The following is a 19,124-nucleotide window of genomic DNA, read 5'->3' on the forward strand; positions in this document are numbered from 1 at the left end:
ATGCTGGGCAGGTGATTCTGCAGGTTTGTACTCCTTGTCACGTACTGGTGGCCTGTCAGCAAATCCCCTAAGTCCACATTAGCTAAATTTATGCTCAACTTCATCTGGGGAAAGATCATAGTAGAAACTGCATGGCTCATTACCTTCAAGGAGGCCAAATCTTCCCCATCTCACACCAAAAGAAATTAAGCCGTGTTCTATTCAGGCCTTGGGTAAACATGGCAGAGGTTTGTTCTTGAGATCCAATTTTAAATGTAAAACTGGTTGGGAAAGAACTATGAGAAGATAACTCATGACTTGAGGAAGAGAGGGCATCTCTGTCCTGAACTATATGACAACTGACAGTGGGATAAGGATGAGGGTTTTAGCTGAACTATCAATTCCAACTACCTAACCTGTTACCTTCTCAGGAAGGTCTGTCTCCAGACACCTCAACCCCTCTTCTAGAAGGAAGGAGGAACAAAAAAGGGTGTGGAAAGAAAAGCAACAATTCTGGGAATTAGAGAAATTGTTCAGGTAGGAATTTTGGGTTCTCAGGCAGGTGTCAGATATGTACAACTATATACGAGTATGCAGTTGTTGAAGCAGAAATTTTTTCTTTAGGAACTTAGCGACTTGTTTGAATTACCTGTAATCATTTCCTTTTTCTTCTCTTAGTATTGTTCCTGGAAGTGAGTGCAAATTTCAGCTGTGCTAAGGGGAATTTCCACCCTCCCCACCCCCTCCCCCCAACCCTTTGCCTTTTTCTGCCCATATTTTCTGGAAGGAGTCTAATATTCTTAGAGCTGGTTTTGATGATGGTTCTAGAATAAATAGGCCAAGGGCCAAGAGAAACTCGGCCTTTTGTGATTGGTAGTGATGGTTGCAGGAGGAGGCTATATAGGAAAGTGTAATGATGAATTGGCTAGGCTGTGGTGCTCAGATAGTCAAACATTATTCTATATGTTTTTTTGTGAAAGTTTTTTTTTTTTTTAATGAGATTAACATTTAAATTGGTGGACTTTGAGTAAAGGAGCTTGCCCTCCATAATGTGGGTGGGGCTCATCCAAAGAGTTAAAGGCCTGAGTAGAACAAAGAGTGACCTTAAGCAAGAAGAAATTCTACCAAAAGACTGCCTTTTACTCTCTTGACTCTTTGGCCTTCCCTATGGATTTTGGATTTACTAAGTCTCTACAATTGCATGAATACACATATGTCCTGTTGGATCTGTTTCTGTGGATAATCCTAATATAGAAGTTATTCCTACAACCAAACTTTACACAGGGATTGCCCAGTCAGAGCCTTCTTAAATCATGGAGGCTAATTGTCAACAGTGTGAAGGGACCTAGAAAGTATTATGCTCAGGGAAATAAGTCAGACAGAGAAAGGCAAATCCTCTGTTATTACTTATATGTAAAATCTAAAAAAAAATAAAATGAATGAATGTATACAACATTCACAGATTTAGAAAACTAGTGGTTACCAGTGGGGGGAAGGAAGGGAAGCGGGATGGGATAGGGGTAGGGGATTCAGGCACAAACTACTGTGTATAAAATAAATAAGCAACAAGGATATATTGTACAACACAGGGAAATATAGCCATTATTTTGTAATAGCTTTAAACGGAGTATAATTTAGGAAAATATTGACTCACTGTGTTGTACACCTGAAACTGATATAATGTTGTAAATCAACTTCAAAAAAAAAAAAAAAAACCACAGAAGCTATGTTGTACATAGCCCTATTTTTGAAAAGTGTTAAAGAAGAGAAAAAATTCATTACCCAATTATTAGTGGCTGTTATTATTTACTTAGGGCCTTTCTCTGCTAGGTCTCTTAAAATCCAGCAAGGTAGAATTTAGCTATGTAGGGATGGGAGTGAAAGGAGGTTCCAGATTAATAGAACAGCTTGTACTGGAAGCATGTAGGAATGGGAGGAGGAGTATATGAGTTTGGTAGAGACACAGGAAATGTGAAGGGAATTATAGAAATATACTGGAAAAGATTTGATTGCCAGGCTGAATAAGGCTTTTATATATAGACGAATAAAAGCCAGTGAAGGTTTTTGAATGAGGGAGTGCAATATTTGGGGGGAGGAAACTGGCGGTATGACTTGGAAGGAAAAGATTGAGAGTAAGAAATCCATGCAGAAAGCTATTGTAGGAGTTCCTGTCATAGCTCAGCTGTTAACAAACCTAACTATTATCCATGAGGACATGGGTTCGATCCCTGGCCTTGCTCAGTGAGTGGGTTAAGGATCCGGCATTGCCCTGAGCTTGGGGTGGCAGTGGCATAGGCTGGCAGCTGTAGCTCCAATTCAACCCCTAGTCTGGAAACTTCCATATGTTGTAGGTGCGGCCCTAAAAAAAAAAAAAGACAAGACACACACACACAAAGAGAAAGTTATTGTAATTTCTGTATTAATTCCTTTATTCTTCGATTTATCTGATACTTTTGGATCCCCTGTTAGTGCCAGACAGTGTTCGGCTCACAGAGAAATAAAATGGCTACGGTGCCCCTGAAGAGTCCGCCATTCTGGAGGGAGATATGTGTGGTGGAAGAAATATAAGCAATGCTTGTGGAAATATCTCCCAGCCGCTAGTACTTAGGCCTGAGGCCTGACCCATATCAGATTTTGACACAGAACTGAGAGGTCAGAGCGTTTTTCAAGCTATTCATAGCATAGTACCAAGTACTTTCGCGCCTAGTTTATGCATGTCCCATAATAGAAGACAGAAGTCCAAACTGAAAGAGGGGAGAATAATGCCAATAATAATGGGCCTGATATATATATATATAATATTATAACATATATATTAATATTAATATATATATATATTAATGTATATATATATAATATTAAACCTGGTGCTCCTGACTCAGGTGATGGGCTTTGTGAACTTAGAGATTGGACTTGGGCCTGCAACCAAACACAGTATTTTCTTATCTTTCATCTCCATAGAGCATGTGTTTATTTTTCTCTCACAAAAGCCCAGCCCAAGGTGCACTGCCTATTTTATTAAGGAATGACTCCTTTTGCACAGCCATTTGTCCTGTAGATGCCCTTTGCTGAAGGAGCAGGCGCAGCAGAGCATTTCTGTGGCCCAGTGATAAAAGCAGAGTCACACCCTGTGGTGCCAGGGTTCAGTGAAGGGCTGGGAGGGGTTTTCATTTTGGTCATTCATTCACCCGGAAAGACTCAGTACTATCTTACGAACCTGATTTCTGAGAAATCAGGCAACCTGACTGCACTTTTCAACTTGGTCAATGATACATTCTAAGGGCTCATAAAAATTAATCTAGACACATGCAGCAAAGCTGACATCATGAAATGAAAGAATGAGTAGTGTCTGAGTCCAGGATAGGCCACGCTGCATGAGGGGCCACGAAGTACAGAGGAGAGAGGCTGCTTCTGCTGCTTTCCCTTGTTACTACTGGTGTGTTCAGCTCCCCTGAGAAGGGGCCATTCTGCCGCCTTAGACACAAATAACTGAATAGATATCACCGAAGTGGCCAAAAAGTGCCTTCTGAGAAGTTTTTAGAGGTCCTTCTGTCTGGTTCTTCCTCCAATCCCTTCTTTCAATTAAAATTATTGTTTTAAATGTATTAATATCTATCATTTACTGAGGACCCAGTAAGTGCCAATTTACTTACATATGTTGTCTGTTTAGCTGCCATCACATAGCATGTTCAGTAGTATTATCCCTTAAGAATCAGAAGGAAGAACTTTTCAGGGTCTTACAGCTAGAAAGTGAGGGAGTCTGTATACAAACCAAGGTTTACCTACTTCCATAGCCCATACTTTTATGAACTCTACCTTATTTAAGGCAATATTTGGGTCATTTTAATTTCTTTACTGTAGAGATAAAATGCAGGTATTGCAGTCATTTATTTATGTTCAGGGGAAGGAGGTAAGAGGTCCAGTTTTCTTCTTATAAAGATTCTCTAGTGCTCTCCATTGAAAGAGAGGGGAAAAGTACATGAGAGAATTTTGAGTCGTCCTTTAAAAATACTATGCTGAATTTTTAATATCAAGACAGTAGTTATGGAACATCTTACTTTTTTTAGAAATTGAAAATTTATATGAAAAATAAGTGAAGAATAATTGGATATATTCCCATTACTGTTAAGATCTTTGCACATTAGCTTCTAGTATTTTTTTTTTAAAGAAAAACTGCTTTACTGTTTTAAAAATAATTCAGACTATTTAGGAAAGTAAAAAAAGAAAAGTAACAGTGAATCACCCAGCATGCTACCACCTAGAAATTGCCACAGTTAATGCTGGATAGACTTAGATATTTCTATGCATACAGTGAAATAGATACACTTTATAAAAATGGCAGCATTATTGTATAAGTGCTATTTCTCAATTTAGAAACTTTGAATTTAATAGAAGAAAATTCAAATGAAATGCAATTGGAGGAATTGTTAAACTTCAAGTAAATGTTTCTTCTCCATTAGGGAAATTTTTGAAATACCCTCTAAGGTTATAAAAGAGGCTGTGAAGAACATTTGAAGATTTTTTTACCCCTGATTTTAGATGTTATAAAATGAAAACATCACTCTTCCATTGCTCCTTTTCCCATCTCTCAAATGCTGTTATATTGCTATTTTCAGATTATCCAGACTGATAATGTTTACATTCTGTAATTATACTTTCATTGTTCTAGTGTAACTTCTTTATTTAAATGGAAGTATTGTTCTTCACCAGACTTTGTACTGTAGTTTCTTTGATCTTTAATTCATCTCTCCTTTCTTTGGATTTGTCAGATAATTTTTTCAAAAGGGGCACTTGGCACCATATTCCCTGGTTCATTTATGTTTGAAAATATTTGTTGTTTTTATACTAGAAAGATATGACTGAATGAGTGCTCCTGGTCAGTTTCTTTTCACTAGAATTTTGTGGCTGTATTCTCTGGCCTTCTAATATTGTTGTGTTATTGGAAGATATATGAGATGAGGCCAGACTGATTTTTTTTTTTAATCTTTATGTAGGTGTATTAGAGTTCTCCAGAGAAATAGAACCAATAGGACACACACACACACACACACACACACACACACACACACACACCCTGGATAGAAGCTATTTATAGAGATTTAGTATAAGGAGTTAACTCAGGTGATTATGGAGTCTGAGAAATCCCAAGCAGGAGTTGCAGGAAAGCCAATGTGTAGTTCCAGTCTGAATCCAAAGGCCTGAGAAGTAGGAGAGCTGATGGAGTATGGTCAAGTCTGAAAGCTGGCAGTCTCAAGACCCAGGAAGAGCCAGTGGTTCAGTCCCAGTCTAAATGCTGTTGGAGTTTCCTCATATTCAGCCTTTTTGTTCTATTTAGGTCTTAGGTTGATTGATTGGGTGAGAGGCACTCACCTTGGTCTGCTTTAATCATTCTACAGATTCAGATGTTAATCTCATATGGAAACACCCTCACAGACATATCCAGAATAATGTTTAGCCAAATGTCTGGGCACCGGTGCAGTTGATGATGCAGTCAAGTTGACACATAGAATTAATGATTGCATGGAGTTCCTGTTATGGCTCAGTGGTTAACGAATCTGACTAGGAACCATGAGGTTGCAGGTTCGGTCCCTAGCCTTGCTCAGTGGGTTAAAGGATCCGGCTTTGCTGTGAGCTGTGGTGTAGGTTGTAGACTCGGCTTGGATCCCACATTGCTGTGGCTCTGGCGTAGGCTGGCCGCTACGGCTCCAATTCGGCCCCTAGCCTGGGAATCTCCATATGCCGCAGGAGCGGCTCAAGAAAAGGCAAAAAAGACCAAAAAAAAAAAAAAAAAGAATTAATGATTGCAATAGTAATATGCTTTCTGGGCCATCTAAAGAAGTTTTTCTTCTTGATGTTCAGTAACTAACCAAGGTAATGTCCATATTGAGCCTTCTATATCAAATTTTCTTGGAACTGATTTGCATATCCAGTTTTTTCCTTTACATGGGGCAAGAGTATAGGGGATTTTTTTTTTGCTACTGTGTCTTTCACCACAGCTTCTGCTTAATTTGCAGTTTCTATAGCACAGAGACACCAATTTCCATTATTTGGGATTGTAATCTCTTAAATTTTTTTTTTTTCTTTTTAGGGCCGCACTTGTGGCATATGGAAGTTTCTAGGCTAGGGGTCGAATTGAAGCTGCAGCTGCCAGCCTACATGACAGCCACAGCAACACCAGATCTGAGCTGTGTCTGCAGCCTACACCACAGCAGTACACCAGCACTACACCAGCAATGCTGGATCCTTAACCCACTGAGCAAGGCCCAGGATTGAACCTGCATCCTTATGGTTTCTGCTGAACCAGAAAGGGAGCTCCTGGGGTTGTAATATTTTATTTTCTCTATATTTATTAGTGTTATTCTAGTTGACTTTGTATTTTGTCTTTTAAAATTTCATATTCAATGGTGTCTACTCTTCCTTTTCATCTCTAGTTTATCAATTAGTTCCGTGATAATATCCTTTCAGTTAAATCTTCCTTTTACTCTTGTGCTGTTATCATCTTATCTTTGGGCTCATACTTTGTTGAATCACTCATTAAGTTATGCTATGGTAGGAAGCAAAAGTTAGTGATTTCTTTCTAGATCTTTTCTGTTCTTTCTTCCTCCTTCCTTCTCTCCCTGTGATACGTTTTCAGAATTTCCACTATATTTGTTTTTTTATTTTTATTTTTTTGTCTTTTTAGGTCCTCACCTGTGGCATATGCAAGTTCCCAGGCTAGGGGTCAACTCAGAGCTGTAGCTGCCGGCCTACACCACAGCAATGTCATATCTGAGCGGCATCTGTGACCTATACCATTGCTCACGGCAATGCCCGATCCTTAACCCACTGAGTTAGGACAGGGAACCTGCGTCCTCATGGATACTAGTCAGATTCGTTTTTACTGCACCATGATGGGAACTCCTCCATTATATTTATTTTCAGTCTCTTCTTGCCTGGTCACTTCTTTGTTTGTTTCTCTTATGGCATGGAAGACTTCTTGACCCAATTCCCACTGAATCCTATTTGAATTTACCTCTGAACAAGGGTTCCAAGCTGAGTAATTTTTCCTTCTATTTATTTTATGAAGCTAATATAACTTCAGGGGTCTGATCTTAGGGTCAGGAGCTGAGTTAGTCCAGCTTTCTTGTTTCTCTTAGAATCGTCTCTTTTTTTTCCCCAGCCATTAATTTTTGATATATGACATCAAGTTACACCCCTTTTTTGCTTGGTTTCCTTTGGTGAATTTGCCTAAGAATGTTCTTAAATCTGTATTTTGCTAGAATTTAATGTGTTGGTGAGGGATTTTTTTTCCCTCTTGTTTCCTGTCATATCTTTTTAGAAGTCTTAATCCAGAAGTTGGAATAACATGAGAGGAAACTAAATGAAGAAATTGACTTGCATTCAAGTCAGAGTGACTTTTTTGTTGTTGTTTTAATTATATTCAGGGAACACCACTGTATTATGACACAGGAGACTGTATTGTTCAGGGGGCAAAGAGCCAAACTGAGTATCAGATAACCTTAAATTCTAGCTCTCAACTGTAGCGTATACTGCTGAAATTGGGGAAAGCCTTTGATTTATTTTATCCTCAGCTATAAAATGGAATGATAGTATCACCGTGCCTATTTCCTAGAATTGTTGTGAGGCTCAAAAGAGACAAATAAAAGGACTTTGTGAACAGCAAAGTGGCACAGTATAAGGATTTGTCATTATTTTGTTATCATCATTATTATTATTGAATCTTTATTTGTAGAGATTATCATGAAGATGGTTAGATGAGAGTTCTTAGGAAGGGGGTGTGTTTAGGGCTGACAGCATGATTAAGTTTGGGAGTTTTCCCAAGCATTCACATTTCCTACGATAGGGAAAGGGAATGTGCATAATTTGAATGGTGTTTTCAGCTTGATCTCTATTCTCTCTTTCATCTCCATTGAGAAAGAATAGATTTAGACATTCACCCACCTGAAGACAGGTAACTAAGTTTCTCTTATATTTTCATGTTTTTGTAAGTATTGATAAAATATCCAAGCAACCTTTGCATTAAAGAATTGATAGTATTAATACTACTTTAATAAATTTTATGGGTCCTTTTGGATTTTAAGAGATTTGCACTGTTTTACATTTTAAGATTCTTTTCAAAACATGGGCATGAAATATATGTTCTCTACTAACTTGAAGGTGAAGAATTGTGAAAGCTTTGATCACAAGTCAAAGACTGAGTAATAAACCTTGTTTATAATAATGCTAAACCTGAATCATGCAAACCAAATGGTTTATTTGCATATGAGTTTAATTTGGAAGATTACATTTTATTTATTAAACTTCAACATTACTGAATTTTAAAAAAATATCCTTTTAAAAATGCGTATTTAAAAAAGCAGTTGGTACATAAGACCAGGTTTCATGTCATCACACAATGCTGGAAGGTAAAATAAGTGTATTGATGTTGATTTTGCATTCCACTTTATTCATGCTTTCAAAATAATCTGGGTTTGGGTAGAAGCAATATTGGATTGAAGAGTTTTAAAGGAAACCACTTATATAATTATAATAATTTTAAATTTTAGTTTAAAAAGTTGATTATACTGCTTTTACATTCATTTAGCCTACTCTAATGAAAAAAATCTATAAAACAGTTTTTGCTACATGACTTTGGAACGCAGTGACAGCCACAGATTGAACATTTGTTAAGTACTGATTTGAGATGAAATGTTGAAACTGGTAAGAACCTAAGACTGTTCCTGTACTTGTAGAATGGCAGTGTCACTGTACACAGGTTTGGCTCTGCTGCCATCCTAAGTCACACCTGTGTTAATGAAATGGTCTTCTCAACTCAATAGTATTTCTACTGCTATAGCTCAGAGAATCATACACTGAAATTTATAGCCAATTCTGCAGTGTATTTTGGATGTTTGATTTTAGGACTCATGTTGTTTGAAATAAATTTGTCATTTTATTTGGAAGTATTTCTTATAGGCCTGTTTACTACTTATCAGTCTAATCATTTCAAATCTGAAACAGAGATTGAAAATGGAGCATTTGATTTCAATTTACAATAACAAGGCCATTATCACATAATTTATTATACCATCTTTGCTCCATTACAATGAAAAGAAAAAGAGGAGCAAGAGGCCTTTTCAAAAGAATAAGCCTTCAGCTGATTTGTCAGGACATGTAGCATGTGGTGTTTTTATTTGCTGAAACTAGTTTTTATCTCAGATTCAGCATATCTGAAGTCCATTCCCTGGATTGTCTTTATGTACCCCAAATGGCCAATACAGATTGAGGAAAACAAATACTAGTGAACATTAGCTGGGATGTCAGCTCAAATACCTAATATTTGTTTCATCTTGGGTTAAAAAAATGGATTTGTATTTAGTTTTGTCCAGATATGCTCATTAGGCTTTTCTGACTTCACTCTTTTCTTCTGATTAACAATTGATAGTTTTCATATGCTTTCTATGTTTTTCTATTCTCAGCAGCATGGTGGAGTTAGTTGTGAGTTAACACCTTAGGTCTCAGGCACAGGTCAGTGTGTGAGTCACTTAGTCTTTTTGTCCTCAGTGTTCCACCTGAGAAAGGATGAATTCCAGGGTGGGAGTGGGTCACACAAAGGTGCTGGAAAACTGCCCTTGCTGGGGACCCACTTGGGGATAGGCAGGTGGGGGATCTAGGCTCTCCCACTCGTACTTAACCAGAGCACTGTTATTTTATCTGTTTAGTGTATTCAGCTTAACCATAAGTTTCTGTATATAAAAGAGATTTTGCTGAGGAAAAAAAGTTAATAAAATCTGAAACTCACTATTACTGTTTTGGTTTCACTTTTTTACTACCTTTGTTGAATTAGTTATTTTTGTGACAGTTTTACCTCCTTTATTACTTTATTAGCTGTATCTCTGTGTCAGGTTTTTTAAGTAGTTTCTCTATGCTTTATAGTATACATCTTTAGCTTATCACCATCTGCCTCATTCAAGTGATATGACTCCACTTCATGTGTGATATACCAACCTTGCTACACTATGCTTTCTTTTCTTCCTTCCCAGGCGTTGTACTTTGATGTCATGGTTTAAGGTCTCCATATGTTGTACACCCACAATACATAGTTTTTATTTTTGCTTTAAACAATCAATTGTCTTTTAATTATACTTTAGAAATGAGGAGTTCCCGTTGTGGCTCAGTGGTAACAAACCCAACTAGTAACCATGAGGATGCAGGTTAAATCCCTGGCCTAGCTCAGGGGGTTAAGGATCCAGTGTTGCTGTGTGCTGTGGTGTAGGTTGCAGAGGTGGCTCGGATCTGGCATGACTGTGGCTGTGCCTGTGATGGTGGCCAGCAGCTACAGCTCTGATTCAACCCCTAGCCTGGGAATTTCTATGTGCTGTGGGTGCGAACCTAAAAAGACCAAAAAAAATCATGTAAATATTCTTAAGCTTTGTTCTGGATTGTGTCTAAATTCCTTCAAAATAGTAGCTGGCTTTTTGTGACTGGCTTTAAAACTTTATTAAGCAGGACCAAAGCAGTGTTTAATCTAGGACTAGTTTTTGCCTGTTACTTGGGCAAATCTCCCTTTTGAGTACTATCACTGATGCCCCCATGTATAAAGAGGCTTTCTGATTTGGCCAGTGGGAACAGGCAGGTTTTCTAGTCCTCTTGAGAATAGGGTATTATTCACTTTAAAAATTTTCAGTTTTGCTTTTGTTTTTATCTTGGCCTCACCTGCATGCAGCGCTCACTGCTCGGCTGAACACCAGGGTTACACTCTGCAGATGTCCAGTCTTGTCCCTCTGGTAATTCTAGATGCTTTGGCTTCCTCACACTCACAGTTCTGTCTCTGCAGCTCAGGAGACAGTCAGGCTCCACTTGGTTTCCCCTCCCTATGCCAAGCCTGAAAGTTGTTTCCAGGCACAAAGCTAAGGCCATTACTGTGCCAGTCTTATTAGTTTCCCATCATTCATGGATCACTGTCACTTGTTGCCTGATGACCAAGATCTTGTGAACCATTGTTTCATGTGAAGAAAAGTTTATTTGTTTCAGGAAATAAATGAACGTAAATTCAGTTACAGTTACCTCTGAGCATTCAGGGGTGAAGAGGGGATTGGTTCTAAGCTCCCTGCCCTTCTTGTTGATACCAAAATCTGTGGATGCTCTAGTTTTCTGTATAAAAATTGCACATCGTTCTGTATACTAGCAAATCTCTAGATTACTTATAATATCTGATACACTGTACATGCTATGTAAATGGTTGTAAATACAATGTTGATGCCATGTAAATAAGTACCTGTGTGGGACACATTCAAGTTGTACTTTTTGGAACTTTCTGGAATTTTCAGTTGGTTAAATCCTCAGATGTGGATCTCACAGATGGAGCACCAACTATGCTGTTATTTGTATTGGCCAGAAACAAAAGTCTGTTCAGAGTCCTTTAAAATACTATTCTTAAAAGGAAAGGATGCCCCAAATAGAACAAGCTACTGATAATATAATAGAATATATAAATTTGAGGAATGTTTCATAGGCTCTCTGGGACTTGGTGCTTGATTAAGCATGGACAATGAGATAAAATTTCTAACCCTCAAAATCAGATATGACTTTGTGGATGGCAGTTGCATTTTCTGAGTTTAGGAGTCCTGAAGGAAGAAATGGGTTAGATATACGGTGGAGAAAATAAGTTCCAGGTTTGTACACAACCTGGAACAGATTGAGATTACCAGGAAGCTGGTAGAAATATGGATCTGGAGCTTGGGAAAGAGCGAGCTTGGTGGGAGTTTGCTGGTGGCTCAGCAGGTTAAGGATCTGGTGTTGTGTGTCCTCTGGTTACTCCTGTGGCATGGGTTTGTTCCCTGGCCTGGGAACTTCCACATGCAACAGGTGTGTCCAAAAAGAGAGAGAGAGATCATGGCTAGAGCTATAGATTTGGGAGAGATCCTCAGAAAGTTTAGTGCCCAATGGAAAAGAAATACTTATCTTATATTTTGTGAATAGAAATTAAATGTGAATAACTAGGTAATAGATAAAATAATTATACTGTAAAAGGAGTTACTGAAGTTAGCATTGGTTTCTATTCGTTGTAGGGTATGCACGTGTGTGTTTGTATTCATTTTCTTTTTCTCTATTAGATTAGCAGGAAACGAAAACTTCAAACTTAAAGAATGATGTTTTGTAACATCCTGTCATATAGACTAGCATTTCCAACTCTACCTTAGAATTTATAAGAATAAATAAATAGAGTAGGCTAAATGATCTCCTTTTCTCTGTGTTTCTAAAATTGCATGTTTGCAGGCCAGTATAATGTATATCAAAATTTTTATAAGAATACTGAAAAAAATGACAGTTTGTTAGGTACTTTTACATATCACATAGCTCTTTAATTCACTGGAATTAAATGAATAAATGATACTATTATTAATATAAGTCTTATGGTATTTCAAAACTTGGCTCAAGTTGAAACTTTCAGTATTATAAATTTTACTTTCAGTATTATATATTTCTCCAGTTGGTGGTTTGGAACCTGTGTCAAAAGGATGAGAAAACATAGGGTAAAACCTATTCATCTAAAGTAGCAGTTCAACAATTTATGCAGAAATTAATGTTTTTAATTTAGATTATATGAGATCTTGGACCAGTGTATTTCTATTATTAGAAGAAAGTTTCAGAACATAGTCTCATACAGCTGTCAGACCACACCAGTCAAGGATCATTTCATGTCAAGTCTACCCTGGTCATTTGGAAAATGAGCTTTTAAGAGATAGTTTTGTATTTTCAGGGATGCAAAAAACTAAATATAGGAGGAAGGTCAGGAGTCATTGCTGCATAATATTCTTACATTTTATTTAGCATGCAGTCCAACTAACCTTCATTATGCCATTCTTTGTCTGAAGTCACAATAGTCTTAATGCTAATTGGGGAAGTTTAGTTATCTGAATGAGGAGAATGGTCTGTATATTGTTCTTTCAGCTGAATAATACCTCTGGAGCTTATTTTTAAAGGTTAATTACAAAACCTAACTTTTCTTAGGGAATGCTCTTCTGTTAGCAAGTTTACATCCACCATGCAAATTTAATAATTAGGTTGAAAATAAACCACATCCACTCATGGAAAGAAGCTCAGCCTGACTTACGAATGGAACTGAAATGTCAGGCTTAATAGAATTTGGAGAGCATGCAATTTAGGACACTGTTTATTTCCTTTCAGTTTAGTTTTTGTCTTCTCAGTACTTCAGAACTCTCAGTGTATGTTACATACAACAATTAGATTTTTAGCAGGCAGTTCATAATAAATTCTATTTCCTGATAATTTATTATTTGGTTAAGAAAATAATGGGTTTGTCTTTCTCGTAACTCCTGCAACAAAGTATTGTCTCATGAAGTATTACATTTTTGTGTCCGTGCGTGCATCCATGCATCCATGCGTGTGTGCATGTATGTGTATAGAGAGAGAGCGAGAGGGAGGAAGACAGGGAGAGAGGAGAGAGAAAGAGAGATAGCTGAAACCTCTTATTGACATTTTTTTTTTTTGTCTTTTTGTTGTTGTTGTTATTGTTGCTATTTCTTTGGGCCACTCTCGCGGCATATGGAGGTTCCCAGGCTAGGGGTTGAATCGGAGCTGTAGCCACCAGCCTACGCCAGGGCCACAGCAATGCGGGATCCGAGCCGTGTCTGCAACCTACACCACAGCTCACGGCAACGCCGGATCGTTAACCCACTGAGCAAGGGCAGGGACCGAACCCACAACCTCATGGTTCTTAGTCGGATTCGTTAACCACTGCGCCACGACGGAAACTCCTCTTATTGACATTTTAACAATTTAATTCACTTTGGATACAAATCATTCTAAAACATAGCTTATCATCTGTTATAACATCATGATGAAAATGAAAAAGAATAAATTTCTGAATATTCTGCCATGTAAAAACTGATTCTATTTTTTGATTTTCTCAAACTTTGTGCCATTTGCAAGCAGAGTTGTAAAATAGAGTTATTTAAAAATATAGTTGAGGAGTTCCCTTTGTGGCGCAGTGGAAGTGAATCAGACTAGTATCCATGAAGACACAGGTTCAGTCCCTGGCCTCCATCCCTCCCTAAGTGGGTCGGGGATCCAGCATTACCCTGTGCTGTGGTGTAGGTCGCAGACATGGCTTGGATCCCGGGTTGCTGTGTCTGTGGCGTAGGCCAGCAGCTGTAGCTACAATTCGACTCCTAGCCTGGGAACTTTTCATATGCTTTGCTTCAGGTGTAGCCCTAAGATGCAAAAAAAAAAAAAATATATGTATATATATATATGTGTGTGTGTGTGTGTAAATATGTGTAAAATAAATAAACAAATATATATATTTAGTATAACCTAGTAATCTCATGGTAGTTCAAGGTGTTTAATATGAGTGCCATTTTTTCAATAGGGCATTTGGCAAGTCTCTTAAGATAGTCTTTTGGACAAAATGGATAAATGTTAGTAAGACCAGAGTTCATTTAGGTGTATTTGTAAATGAAGAAATGGCCATACAGGACTTAAAAAAAAATTAAAATAGCATTGTATGCTTTTCCTTTATTAAAAAAGTAATAGGTATTATCTATAAATATTGGGAAAATACAGCTAAGTACAAGGAAGAATATGAAAACCACAAACAAACCTAAATCCAAACCCACATTTAGCCACTCTCTACATTTTGGTATATATGATGATATAAAATGAAATCATACCTTATTCTTCTGGGAAAGCATTTCTTTCTTTTTTTTTTTAACTTAGTACATCATGAGCATATTTCTATGTCACCTTTTTCCCACAACACCATTTTAAACAAATGCCTGGTATCTCATCAGGTGGAGATACCTTACTACATTTACGAAATCCTCTTTTGTTTCCAATATTTTGTTACTAAAATTAGGAAAACATTGAACTTACCAAAAGCCTTTTTAGCATCTATTATGTTGATAAAATGATTTTTCTCCTTTAACCTTTTGTCATGGTGAAGTATTTTTATCGATTGATTGATTGATTGATTGATTGTCTTTTTAGGGCCACACCTACGGCATATGGAGGTTCCCAGGCTAGGGGTCAAATTGGAGCTGTAGCCACCGGCCTATACCACAGCCACAGCAATGCCAGATCTGAGCTGCGTCTGTGACCTACACCACAGCTCACGAGAGAGGCCAGGGAACCCACAACCTTATGGTTCCTAGTTGGATTTGTTTCCACTGTGCCAGGATGGGAACTCCAGTATTTTTAATTTCAAATCATTTTTTGCATTTCTGGAAACCCCCATATTCGAACATGTTGTTTATTTTTATTTCATTTTAGTTTAAAAAAAAATTCTAACCAACCTCGAAGTGTAGAGAATAATGCAATCAGTCCTCTTATAACCTACACTGAAATTCCATAATTATCAATATTCTTGTTTCATTTCTTCTTTCTCCTCTTTTTGGTGGATTTTTTTAAAGCAAAATCTAGGACAGTCTATCATTTATCCTGTAAATACTTTAATGTGGCTCTCTAACAGATAAGAACTTAAAGGAGTTGTCTTGTGGTGCAGCAGGTTAAGGATCCAGCATTGTCACTATAGTGGGTTTGATTGCTTCTGCATGCTATGGGTGCAGCCTAAAAACAAACAAACAAACAACAAACAAACAAACAAAAAAACCTTAAAAATAAAAGCATAAGACCATTGTGGCTCAGCAGGTTAAGAACCCAATATAGTGTCTGTGAGGATACGGGTTCAATCCCTGGCCTTGCTCGGTTGGTTAAGGAGCTGGTTTTGCCAGCAGCTGAGGCCTAGGTTGCAGATGCGGCTCAGATCCTGCATTGCCATGGCTATGGTGTGGGCCAGTAGCTGCAGCTTTGATTTGACCCCTAGCACTTTCATGTGCCACAGGTGCAGCTCTTAAAAAAAAAAAAAAAAGTGCAATACCATCATGACATCTAACAAAAGTACCAATTAATGCTAATTTTATAGTCATCAAATAATCTATTCAAGTTCAGTTTTCTCCAGTTGCCACAAATACCGGATTTTTTTTTTTTTTTGAATTGTTGGTTTAAGAAGTCTCTTAATCAACAAGAGCTCTCCCTTTTTAATTTTATTCATGCTTTGTTGAAGAAATGGGGTTGTTTGGTGAATTAGTTCCTTGCATTCAAAATTCGATTGATTGCGTCCTTGTGAATGTAAACAGTTGTCTTTTTCTTGCATTTCCTACAACTGGTAGTTAGACCTGAAGGCTCAATTAGACTGAAGTTCAGATTTTAAGCAAGACTATGTCAAAGGTGGTGCTGTATCCCTGATTTTGTGGTACATTAGGAGGCACGTACAATCTAGTTGTCCTATCCTACTTTAGTGCTGTGTGCATTGAGCAGCAGTTCTGGGTGTTGCAGTTTGATCCCTCTGTTATAAAGGTACCCATCATTTGTGGATTCTTTCAGTCTAGTACTGGATTCAATTGGCCACTATTTTATTTAGACATTTTTATCTATCGTTCATAAGTGAGCTAGTTCTCTTGATATCTTTCTGTGCATTATCCTGACAGGTACAGGCAACAGGATTGAAGAAGAGGGAATCCAAAGAGGATGGTACTTTGATATCAGGCAACCTGGTTTCCATCTCAGAAGGCTCTAATCACCTGTCTGAAATAGGCATGGAACTCGAATGCCTGAGGGAGAAACTGGCGAGAATATGATCAGAACCAAATCTGATGCCTGTCCTGAGAAGAGGGAACATAATTTAGAGTGATCTTCAGGGTTCAGGCAGCACTTTAGTTTCCTGCTAGTCACTGGGGCCTTGAGTTCCAGACCTAGTTAGTATTGAGAGACTCCAGCCTGGCTTGGGTAGCCCTTCTCATATCTGGAACAATACAAGGGCATTTCATTCTTTCTAGATAACAGTCAATCATTGTGAAGGGTGTTTCAGAACTTGAACTATTCACTATTTTTTTCTCAATGTTTGCTGCCTACGTTTTTTTTTTTTCCCCGCTTTGCTAGTAACACTTTAGGAAGTATTTCTCATTGCCAGAAAGCTGACTTTTTGATAGGAAAGACAACATATTTTGCACACACACATGTGTGTGTGTGCATATATAATCATGCTTTGGAGTGATCTTAGCAGTTGACATCCTAAGGCTCAAAGGGAAGGAAGTGAGAGATGGCTTTCAGAAGAAAGAGTTTGGGGGCTATTGGACACATTGAATCAGCAGAAAGCTCTTTCCTCTAAATTCCCTTCCTTCACCATATGGTTGACCTGAGGCCTCTGGATTCTTTATCATTCCTTATCTTATTGCTAAAATCCTGAAACTTTAGGTAATGTGCTTTAACACATTCTGAACCAACCTCTGCCAACAATTTCATTCTGAATATCCAGGCAGGTTCATTACTGAGGTTAATTTAAGACTCAGTTTCCAAGCATGAGTCCTTTTTCAATCATTACTCGATTGACATTCTTTGAACCCTCTTGAGCCAGGCACTGACTAGTGCTGAGCATATACCAAGATGAGTAGACGTATTTCCTGGCTTCCAGCAAAGACACAGATCTAAGCAAATAAGTACAACAGATGTGAATGTGGGAGTGTGAAGAAAGAGAAACTAATTCTCCATGAAGGAGATGATATTTCTTTCGGTTTCCAGTGATTTTTCTGGTCTTCTTGAACCTCAAATCTCTAATCTCAGTAGGGCAACTTACTATGTTCTCTGGCTTGGAGCAAGATGAAGATCTAGGAAAAGTACCTCTAGAAAGAGTAGCCAGCAAGGAAAAAGAGTATCCTTTCTCAAAATTCCTGTGCTCTTTCCTTAAAACAACAAAAACAACAACAAAAACCTTTCCTCTTCTATCTCATCTGTAAGGCAGTGGTCAAAATGTCTATTTTTAATAATAAGCAGTAGTTCACATTCAAAATGATACTGTTTGTCCCTTTTTTGCACTTCAAAATATTTTTAAAGGGCTGGATTTTTCTCCCTCTCTACTTGTTTTCCTATAGCCTGACAGACTAAAGAATTTTGACAAGAAACATGACTGAAAATAGAGGAGGGTCAGAGATTCCTTTAAAAGAAGAGCCCATTGGAAATATGCTAAGAGGAGGCCCATGATGGCAGTGTAAACAGTCATATTTTCCTGATTTTGCCCATCTTATCTTGCTTGTTGCCCGTTTGCCAAAACAAGGATGATATTAAACCCAAGTCCTGGTCTCCGAGTGCAATGAAAAGTTGTCACCTCCAACTCAATAAATGAAAAAAAAAAAAATTTCGAAAAAGTTTTCCATTGCTTAGTTATCTGCAATAGGAAATTCCAATATCCATGATTGTGGGCGCCCTCATGTTATTCTAGAGGCTCCCTCTCCCCGTGCCTTACAATGGAACCTCCAAATGAAAACTCAGTCAGGCCCTTATGTCCAGGTGCTGTTGGGGGATGGGTCACAGAAGTAAAATGGAAAGCAAAGGGGGAACAAGGTATTTTTCTTCTCACTGCTCTGTTTTGAAAAGACTTCCATAGTACAGAACTTTTAGGAGGCTGTAAATGTCGTCACCTTCCCAAGGAAGAGTGTTTTTTCTCAGTAGCCAGTCCTTTAAAAATTTCTTCCAAGTAGCATTGGCACACATGTCTGCCTAAACTCCCATTCTCATCATGACATTTGACAGAACTAGGAAGTTCACATTTCAATCTAAAGATTGACCCGCATGACCCCTCCACTAACTGACAGGAAGTGGCTCAGTGTGCTTTTATAGTACATGATCTGAGAAGTGGAAAGAGTTCTGTGTAATGGGCACATGCCGAGACTGCAATTTTTGAAAAAAGTCATTGTTTTGACTTCCTGATACATCTAAACAATGTTTTTAGTCTCTGCTTTCAGCATTCTAGGAGGGGGTTTGTATCCTATCTTTGTGTTTGGGAGAAGAAGACCAAAAACTGGGCAAAATGCCACTTGGTAGTCTGAAATGTGGTTATGTGACCTGAGGGGAAATTGAGGTTTCACACTATCCAGGGACAGACAGAGGTTGAATTCTGGAGGGGGTTTAATTCTCTAAAACTTGGAATGATAAAAGATGTTTACAAATATTAAATATTCTCATTTTGGCTTCTATTTAAAAAATTTTTATTGCCAACTTTTATTTTATAGGCTAGTGCCTGTCAGGGTCCAGTTAGGAGAAGAGAAACCACAGTAGGTATTTTAAGCAGACAAGATTCAATACAAAGG

At 37.9% G+C, this 19,124-nt stretch overlaps 1 long non-coding RNA gene across 2 annotated transcripts in view; it reads left to right on the forward strand.

The window, feature by feature from the left end:
* Positions 1 to 19,124, forward strand: part of LOC106505748 — an 842,810-nt gene that overhangs the window by 86,022 nt on the left and 737,664 nt on the right. The gene's annotated exons all lie outside the window — the stretch shown is intronic.

Source organism: Sus scrofa, chromosome 13, assembly GCF_000003025.6.
Source record: "Sus scrofa isolate TJ Tabasco breed Duroc chromosome 13, Sscrofa11.1, whole genome shotgun sequence".
NCBI classification, from domain to species: domain Eukaryota; kingdom Metazoa; phylum Chordata; class Mammalia; order Artiodactyla; family Suidae; genus Sus; species Sus scrofa.